The sequence below is a fragment of the Portunus trituberculatus genome, chromosome 42 (genome assembly GCF_017591435.1).
Source record: "Portunus trituberculatus isolate SZX2019 chromosome 42, ASM1759143v1, whole genome shotgun sequence".
NCBI lineage: Eukaryota > Metazoa > Arthropoda > Malacostraca > Decapoda > Portunidae > Portunus > Portunus trituberculatus.
This window is the reverse complement of record NC_059296.1, coordinates 8,046,926-8,056,937: the sequence shown is the minus strand read 5'-3', so window position 1 is coordinate 8,056,937 and position 10,012 is coordinate 8,046,926. Positions and strand designations below refer to the sequence as shown.

General features: G+C 47.2%; 1 protein-coding gene across 1 annotated transcript in view; it reads right to left on the bottom strand.

The window, feature by feature from the left end:
• The window catches only part of LOC123517815 (protein O-mannosyl-transferase TMTC2-like), a 276,242-nt gene extending 267,233 nt beyond the window's left edge, over positions 1-9,009 (bottom strand). The window contains exon 1 of the mRNA XM_045278316.1: positions 8,647-9,009. The gene's annotated coding sequence lies outside the window, so the exon portion shown is untranslated. The remainder of the gene's footprint in view (positions 1-8,646) is intronic.
• Positions 9,010-10,012: the final 1,003 nt, after the last annotated feature.

Below are 10,012 nucleotides of genomic sequence, written 5' to 3'. Positions count from 1 at the left end.
TGGAGGACGTGAGTGAGGATAAACGGAGGGAGAGAGGGAGGGTAAGAGAGGGATGTTGGAGGAGTGTGTTCCCTCCTCCACCCCTTCCTCACTACTCTCAACCACACGCACACACCCGCATCCCGCCGTCTCCCACATGTATTGGACAAACTGGCGAATGATTGTGCCTAAGTGTCTTTGATGAGCCATTGTGTGTCGCCTGTTTGCACACATGGCCTCGCGCGGGGCTGCTCCTCTTCCCGCGTTGTTGTGTTCCTATAATTTCAACCTCATATTTACTGCCGTGTTATTCCCGCGCTGCTCTTAAACCCAGCGCCGAACGAGGTGTGGCCAAACTTGTTACACTTACTGAAGCCTTAAAAATTTTGAAAGTCCAGACTGATGCGCCGTTCAGTTATACTCGATCGATTAGCGGGGAATGTAGATAATATATTGTTGGAGTATTTTCACTGAGTTTAACTCCTTGAGTACCATGACCTACCATTTCTATATTCATTCTGCTTAATATTTCGCTGTTTTATATAGCTTCAGAACCTTATGTGGGAGATTAGTGGCCACAGTTTTCACCATTTTAATCTTCTGACATCCATAGACAATTCCTAATATCAATACAATGGTCTAGTACACAAATCTTAAGGTAAAAATGTGTCCCAGTGTTGAAGGGGTTAACTGTTGTAAATCAATATATATAACGATAAAACTTTGTCGTCTTTTTGTTGTGTATTGTTGGCTACTAAAAATTCTTCTATTATCACACCATACTTGAGCACTAAATTTACGATCCCGCACTCAGAACCGAATTTATCACTTCCATAACCGCAGTTTAGTAAGAGGAACGATCTTAGTAACTTATTCAAGACGCCCTCATATACTGTACATACCACAAGCTACTACATCCTGCTATGGACGTGTGTACACCTTCAATAACAATACACATGGGAACAATACAATACTCATACATACAACGCACATACCTAACCTAACGTATCTTGACCAAACAATACATCTCAGTGTGTGTGTGTGTGTGTGTGTGTGTGTGTGTGTGTGTGTGTGTGTGTGTGTCGAGTATGCACCTTCACCAAATAATACATAAATCACACCTGAGAACACAACACACACACACACACACACACACACACACACACACACACACACACACACACAGTTACTTTGATCCTTCTCTCTCCTCCTCGCCTCACCTAACCCAACACACCAATACATTCACATTCCGTCCTCAAGCAGTGCGAGGCATCACCGTACTACCAGCCTAGGTTTGGTATTCCGAGCGGTTGCGTCACCTACCCGCACACATCCACGGGAGCCCAGCGGTGCCTCCCCTCCGAATATTGAAAGCATGGTCGCCCCTTCCCTTCGTATTCAATCACGGCGGCATCAAGGCAGACAGGTCTAAAAATGCATACAAATGTTATTCTCGCCTCTAGTGTTTCACGGGATTGGTCGGAAGGTGAACTAGGGGCTGCTGGGGGTGACAGAGACGCAGGACAAGGGAGCGTGTGGCGCTGCGAGACTGTGAGAGGTAAGGAACAGTGCGGTACATGTTGACGTGCAGAGGAGCGACGAAAGGACGTGTTATTATCGAAACAAGTGAGGCAAGACATAGCATCGTGTTTTCTAATGACGTTTCGGTGTCTTATCTTACATTGGCTATACTTTTAACATCCTCTTCTGAGAATTACACTGTTTTTCAAATGCGCTTCTATGATCCATTTCGTAGTTTGACAAGGATTTTATGGTATCTATGGGGAAAACCTCACATCAGCCTGACTGCTTATGTGTGCGATCTTCAAAAACAATCGTTATTAGAGAACAAAACATTTCTAAACACATACCTCACGTGGTCACTGAGGACTAAGATATAGGTTTGGAAGTGAGAGACGGATCGCGCGAAGGTAAGAAATGTGTGAAAAGAAACGAGAAGGGACAGGTAGATGATACAGAAGGCAACGGTGACTGGGAGATACTAGGTGGTAATACTTTGCGATACAGTTAACGCGCTAAGAAACGGGAGAGAAAGAGAGAGACCGCGGGAAGGTAGAAAAGGCTAGAAGAAAAAGGGAAGGGACACGAATATGACACAGAAGGCAAAGAAAACTGGGAGATTGTGGCGCTACAGTTAACACGCGGACAAATGGGGAAGAGAGACCGCGAGGATGCAGAAAACCCGTGAAAATAAACGGGTGAAGAGCGGGCGAGGATAGGAACGAAAATGGAAAACGAGAAATAAGAGGGAATGGAGCAAGACGCGGAGAGGCGGTTAAGGCGTGAGGAAATAAGAGGAAATAGGTACAGAGGACGGATTTCTACAACGCACGGATAGAGAAGCGGAGACAAAGGGAGGCGATGCTGCTTTGTAGATGATGAAGCTGATTAAGGGACGTAACTGTGATGAGAGTAGCTGAGGTGTGACTGTAGAGAGAGAGAGAGAGAGAGAGAGAGAGAGAGAGAGAGAGAGAGAGAGAGAGAGAGAGGGAAAGATGAGCCGAGGAGAAGCAGTAGCGGCGGCAGTCGGGGCTCCAGGATCAACAGGTCGGCGGGTCGGGGCGGGGCGGCGGAAACCTAACTCGGACGGCGAAGGTAGTTTTTGCATCCTCTTCCCTTCCTCTCCTTATCTCAGTACCACTGCTGCTTGTGGGACCCTGCTAAACGCTTTCCTTTTTTATTCTCTCTCTCTCTCTCTCTCTCTCTCTCTCTCTCTCTCTCTCTTTGAGGAGGACGGCAACAGAGACTCTGGTTCGTTTATATTATAGTTTAGTCACTTTTTTCTGTGTGTGATAACGTTCCTCTGCCACGCTTTGTTATTTCCGCAAAGGATTTTCCACCCACCATGCACGCTGGGTATTATATTTTATTCATGTGCACTGTTTGTTTTCTTTCCATAACACTTACAACACGCTACACAAAGACGCCACACAGGAAGCGTGCAATCTGGCGATCAGGGCGTGGCGCGGCGGCGGAGACGGCAGTGGCGGCGGCAGGAGAGAAGAGGAAAGGCGTAAAACAAAACTGTCATTACGAGTTCCCCGCTGCAGAGACAAAAGAATGTTAGATAATGAAATCCTCAGCAACACCGCGGCACTGAAATACACCATTACCAACCACGTCATTATCAAGGGCGCGACACGACGGACGAAGGCTTAGCGGGGCGGAAGGCGAGGGCAGGAGAGAAAGAGGGGTGCTAAAAGATGAGAGAGAGTTATAGAAACACCTGAAGTGGCGGAATCCTTACGAGAGAAAAAGAGAGTCTGACGGCTGGCGGTCTCGATGAGTGGCGGGAGTGAGTGATGTGCAGTACAAAGTGCCGACATTTTATTAATTCTTAATCTGAGAGTAAGGAAGGCCGCGTCACTAAGCATCTTAGCTCTCCTGATCCAGTCGCCGGGCAGCTCTGTAGGTCAGCGGCGGGGAGGAAGCGATGGAGCGGCCAGCGAGCGGTGACACAACACACACTTGAGTAGATGAGGTAATCTGATAAAAAGCTGGTTGTGAGTGTTAGGGAGTTTGCCGCATGCAGAGGAGAGGAAAGAAATAACTGTTGGATTTTCAACTTTTTTTATTTTTTAAGTGAATTCGCGGATTCCTGTGAAAAGAAATGAGGATAAAAATGTAAAAATTTAGTCTTAGCTTTTCGTGAAACTCTCTTGAGGGAACGGAAAGCCGAGAAATGATAAAATAAATCAATTTCGGCCGCTAATGATATTTATACAAAACCCGGCGGCGTTACCATCACTGCCGTTTATTTCATCTCTTTCTACAACGAAATAAATAAAAATCAAGTTGAATTTACCAATACGTTTTATATTTATTATTTTTTTACAACGAAATGAATAACTACAAACTTCACCTTAACATCCACCTTGCCCGTCAACTCAGCATTCACTTCTGAACATAAAGTTTGCGTGATGCTGTGCGCGGATGCATCAGCGCGCGGCGGGGTATTGTCTCGCGGCGGGCCAATGAAGGGTGATAGAGGACTGTGAGCGGCGCAGGTGTGGGGATAGGCAGCAAGGGGCGGGCCGGTCCGTGGAGCCGCTTGGCGGTCTGTAAAGGTATAACGGTCGTAAGATTTTCCAGTGTTATTGCACGTGTGTCAGAGAGAAAAGTGAGATTGCTTAATGATACCAGTCTCTCTCTCTCTCTCTCTCTCTCTCTCTCTCTCTCTCATGTCATTGTCTCGTCTGATGACAGGTAACGAAATAATGAAGACGAACAGATGTATCATGCCCTTCTGGTAGGCACATACACCTCATTTTCTTCCTCCCGGCAGCTTCTCCCACATTCTGCTTCTTTCCCTCCCTTCCCCCTTCACTTTGCTTCATCCATCATTCCCACACTCTTTCTCGCCACCCCCTTTGCCGCCACGCCCCTCCCCCAACTCTCACTTCCCATTCTCTCACTCCCACAATCTTGTTCTCACACTATTCTTCACCTTCTCACCTTTCTCCACAAACTACCTAACTCACACCACCACCACCACCAATTCTCTCTCTCTCTCTCTCTCTCTCTCTGCGGGGTCACTTCACTTCGTCCTCGGGAAACCAGCGAAGCGAGGCGTCACGACCCAACCCTTGACTTCCTAAGTGAGGAAACAATGACCGCGGAGCCCCCAAGTGTTCATAAGAGGGACGCGATACGGTTTTCGAATGAGGCTTTTCTGTTCCTCTCCTCGCCTATTATTTCTTGACGAATATTCCAAAAGACAGAAAATATTAATGTGATTTTTTTTTCTGACTTAGTCCCTCTTTCTCTTTCTCTCTCTTTCCCTGGTGTTCATTGAAGTAACCAGTTTTTGCCGGTGGAGGTTCCAAAGTGTTCATACTCCTTGGCAACGAGTCTAGCTTGTCGGTGAGCCTCGGATGTCGACCACCAGCAGCGCCATTGCCGCCACCCTAACTGTTACCGCCGCCGTCGCACGTGTGAATATTCAGACATAAAAGGGTTCCGGGAGCGAGGCAGTGGCGGTGGCAGCGGCAGCAGCAGCAGCGGTGTCAGGCTTTCTCCGCGCCGCTTCCGAGTGCTCAAATGTTACTCTCCGTACTATTTTTACGAGTTACGGTCCATTCTAGAGGGTAAGTAAGGTTCCAGGCGGCGCCATAACAGTAACTCGCACGCGTATAGCCAGGCTGGGTGGGCTGAGTGCTCGCCTGATTGGAATTCGAGGCAAATCGACCGAGTAGCGGTATTAATTCAGGCTGAGCTCAAGGCGTTGCTGTGTCCTTCCTTCCCTTCCTCCTCCTCCTCCTCCTTCTTCCCCTTCTCCTCCTCCTCCTCCTGACGTATGACTCTCGCTTCTCCTCCCGTTCATTTTGTATCGTTCTATTTTTAAGAGCGTGTGAGTTGTTCCTCTGTGACCCGCGTTGTTTTATTATTGCGTTGGTCGTTGTGGTGCTGTGTATTCTGGCCGCTTTTCTTTTTCTTTCACATTGTTATTTTTTTCAATATTTTCTTTTATTTTAATTTGTGATCGTTTTTTTTTTTTTCTTGTGGCTTACGTTTTTTTTCTAGCTTTATTTTTTTCTGATGTTTCCTCTCTCTCTCTCTCTCTCTCTCTCTCTCTCTCTCTCTCTCTCTCTCTCTCTCTCTCTCTCTACCTGTTCTCGTTCTCCCACAGTGTCACCCTTGTTTCACTCACCAATCCTCCCTCCTAACCTACCTCTGCCCCTCCCCTCCCTTTCTCCCTCTCTCACTCGTTCATTCATTCACTCACCTACCAGTCTCTCTTCCTCTTCCCGCTCTGTCCTTTATCCCAAGCCCGCCTCGCCCTCCCCCACCCACCCGCTCACCTCGCTGTGTGTACTAAAGCGGCCGCTGACAAATACTACACAACCCTGGGCCGTGAAGAAATGAAACATATCTTGCTGGTTGTCACTGCGCGTCGCCACTTAAGAGTACCTGCCCGCCCATTTACCTTTCTACCTCTCTCTCTCTCTCTCTCTCTCTCTCTCTCTCTCTCTCTCTCTCTCTCTCTCTGCCACCGCCTCGCCACCTCTCCAAACCGTGTAAGGTGGTTGTGGTGAGTTCCTGGTTAATGGGGGTCGTTTGTAGAGAGAGAGAGAGAGAGAGAGAGAGAGAGAGAGAGAGAGAGAGAGAGAGAGAGAGAGAAACAGTAATAGTATAATTTTTTTGTGTGTGTTTATTAGGTTCAGTTGAAGTGTGCAATAAGATTATGGTTATTACTATTACTATTACTTCTACCTCTACTATTACTACTACTACTACCTCTACTTTTACTCCTACAAGTACTATTACCGGAGAGGAGATGTCATATATTCTAGTACATACCAGCGAAGGAATGGAAAGGAAAGGGAAGGGAAGGAAGGAAGCATCGTTACCTACGGGCTCTGATGATCCCTATACATTACTTCCATCGTGTCTGTCGCGGAGCAGAACATCCACGGGGCATTAGGGAGAATATCTGCTATTCATCCCGTAATGCCCGGTGTCCTTGTCTCTCAGCTCTGCGATACCACGGTCAGGTGAAAAGGACTTAATGTGGCGGGCGATGCTAGAAGTAAGAATGGAAGGTAAACTTGAGTCCCATACGGTGAGCAGAGAGTGTCTAGGCGCGTCTGTTTGGAGGAGAATAATGAGTTAATGCTAAGGAACGGTGATGAGAAGAACTGTGGATGATGTTGAAGTGAAAGATATTTACTATAGCCTTTTATCGGTGAGTCGGGAGAATCAAGACATCTATTTGCAGGGGAATTTTGAGATGTAGTGCTTCTATGATTAATAATACTGAGGGCCGCCATTAAGGAAAATTGCGAAATATAATATTGCTCTTAATTGATCATATTCCCTGTAAATTTGAGCTTTGTGAAGAAATGTCAAGGCGTCTGTTTGGAGAACGATGCTGAAATGTAGCACTTCTATGGTTGCTGAAGCTGAGGGAAGACGAAGAGGGAAGCTGCGGCTGGTAATGTTGAGGTAGGCCAGCGAGGAACGGGAGAGGGAGCGTTTAGACGTTCACCTGAGGAAGAGGGGGGAGTTGAAGACGTAGTAATGAGAGAAAGGCGAGAGGTAGACTGTGGGTGTGAAACTGTGAGGTTGTGGCAGCGTGAAGCACAGGAGGATGCGAGTAGTGAGAGGTGACGGAAAAAATTGTGAACTGTTTTAATGCGAATCCAAACATCGAAGGGCAGGGATATGTAATTAAGTTATGCAGGCGTGAGGGGAATAGGACAACTGTACACACGTGGGCGTCTCTCTCTCTCTCTCTCTCTCTCTCTCTCTCTCTCTCTCTCTCTCTCTCTTCTGAATGAAATAATTCAGAAAAATTTATATACGTAAAACTCAAATCTTGGCTCACGTGTGGGTAGGTGCGTGCACAAAGTACTGGGAAAGGTTTAAAAGTGTTGAACACACACACACACACACACACACACACACACACACACACACACACACACACACACAGGTGACAGTTAAGTCGTTGGCAGGTGGATCAGCTTGAGTCATGGTGAATATTCAGGTAGGTAAAGAGAATGAAAAACAGTAGGAAGAGGAGGAGGAATAGGAGTAAGATCAGTCATTCAAGCCCCATGAGCCATGAGTAAAGGTGGTGGTGTCGTGGCCCGAGGAAGCTGGAGTGCAAAGGTGGAGGTGGTGGGGGTGGTGGTGGCGTTGGTAGACGAGACCTGGCGGTGAACAGACGGCAGAAAAAAAAAGAGAAGGAAAAAAAAAGACCGGAAGAGAGGATTTAATGTAATTAGTCTTCCTTTCTATTGTAGACGTGCCATTGTTTTTTCAAGTCCATTCTTCTAAGTGCCATTGGGAGTGAAAGTTAGAGAGAGAGAGAGAGAGAGAGAGAGAGAGAGAGAGTGTGTATTTCTTGTATATAGTTTTATATGAATTACTAAAATATTGTCTATAAAAAAAGTACTGACACCGACACTGTTCTGAAATAAAATAACTCATTTTCTGCCAATTCGCATAAAGACTGTCATTTAAATTTAAAGAAGTGCTGCAATGATAAGACGAGACAAACACACACACGTACGATAGAATAAAAATTACAGCAAGTTAAGCAGTTCATCAATGAAAACAGATTGTAAAGAAAATGCGTAGAAGCATAGCATATGGAAACCCACCAAGTGTAACAAATTATAACTTGTTGTAACAAGTCTCTCGAATCTCAACACGACGGCAACACGAGAACAGCATTTGAAATCGAATTCGTGACACTGAGTTTTATGGACAGTCACGTGATGAAAATGTATTTTACATTTGTAACTCTGGATTTTTCTAGTTTTAAAAAATGTTTGCGTGTATTTTAAAGTGTGTGTGTGTGTGTGTGTGTGTGTGTGTGTGTGTGTGTGTGTGTGTGTGTGTGTGTGTGTGTTCTACATAGGCCAAGTGTGCTGGAGGTCGCGAGGTGAGCTTCAGTTTGACTGAAATGTTAATCTCCAACCGAGTTCAATTTCTAGATTTTATTTCGTGTGGAGTGTTTCCAGCATAGTTTAGTGTCAGGATGTGTCGGGGTGCGTGGGGTCTGGTGTGGAATAAAGCGCGATGTGTTTGTATCAATATGCAAAGGTATGTGTGTTTGCGTGTGTCTGTGTAATGTCAGTACACGAGACGTAAGAGTGGCGATATAAGGTAGAGGAAATACGAGTGTTTCATACTCACTACTGTTCAGATCGGAGACACTCGCTGGTCTGTTATACAACTCGTCAGGCTATCGTCATAGTCTTCGCCAGGCAGGTCTCCACACCATCACCCGCTTCAGCTACACCAGCGGCGGCGGCTGAGTGGAACCCGCGACCCTCGGTTCTCGTGGCGTGGTCTCCACCGCCGTGAGACTCACTCGAGACAGCATTTTCAGGCGCCCAACGTCCGGACGAGACGCCACACACTCGATCACTCCCCGCTGGCGGAGGGAGACATCACATGGCCTAAAGATCCCACGGGCAGAGCGCGGTACATCCTCTCGGCTGGAGCGCCCGGGACCGACTGACGTGCGGGTGGGTGGGCTCTGCTACTACACACGCGAGCCAGACACCAGCAACTGGCAGGGGCGTGGGGCCGCGCATAGCGGGCGATGGGGCGGAGCTTCATGGTCACCCTGGGTCACGCCACGCCCACCTCCTTCCGGCCCCTCGAACCACTGTAGAGGGATTAAAATAGCGCAATACTGCCTTCTAACTTCGTCAAGATCATTAGAATGGAGCAGCTTAGGAGGGAAGTTGCAGATAATGGTATCCAAATACAGTTAAGCGGGTGCTCAGCGTCACTAATTGGTGATTGCCTGGCCGGGAAGAGGGAAGGAGGCGGAGGAAGACTGGCGAGGGCACACAAACAGAAGGGACGAGTGGGGTCCTCGAAGGACACACAAGAGGAAGGAAATAACTAACACTGACAGGTAGCTGGAGGCGGAGCGCTGCCAGTGGGACGTGCTCAACTTCGTCAGGAATGAAAAATAATGTAAAAATGAAGCGAAAATTTATCTGACACGGCACCAGTCAAAAATACAAAGGAGGACAAGAGGGAGGCGTCAAAACACTTACCAACGTATGTGAGCTGTCGGTTCCCTCGGCTCCTTACTATGGCTGGCAAGGAAAAAGTAAATTATTGGACTTGGCGCTCATTTTCGATTATAACAAATCCTCAGGTGTCGCGAGCGGTTCTAAAGAACAGGAAAGAGCAACAGTGATCCCGCCATTGCTCGCTGGAGAAAAGGTATAATAGGAAATCCATTTGAAGATGAAATTAAGTTCAAACAATCTGAGTCTTGCCAGATTAGGAAATCTTGGCGTAGGTAGCGTCACTTTGAAGTTTCGTGAATGACGGGAAGGTCAACTGTGCCATTTTCCACAAGAAAAAAGAAACGAAAAATGGAACGGTAGCTATGGTGACGCAGCCGCTCGGTTACTGTGGCTCGGGTAATGGTGGTGGTGGTGGTCGTGGTGGTAGGAGAGGAGAGGAGAGGAGAAGCAGTAGAGTGAGAGACAGAGAGAGCAATCCTACTCCCACCTCCCTCCCCACCCTACACTCT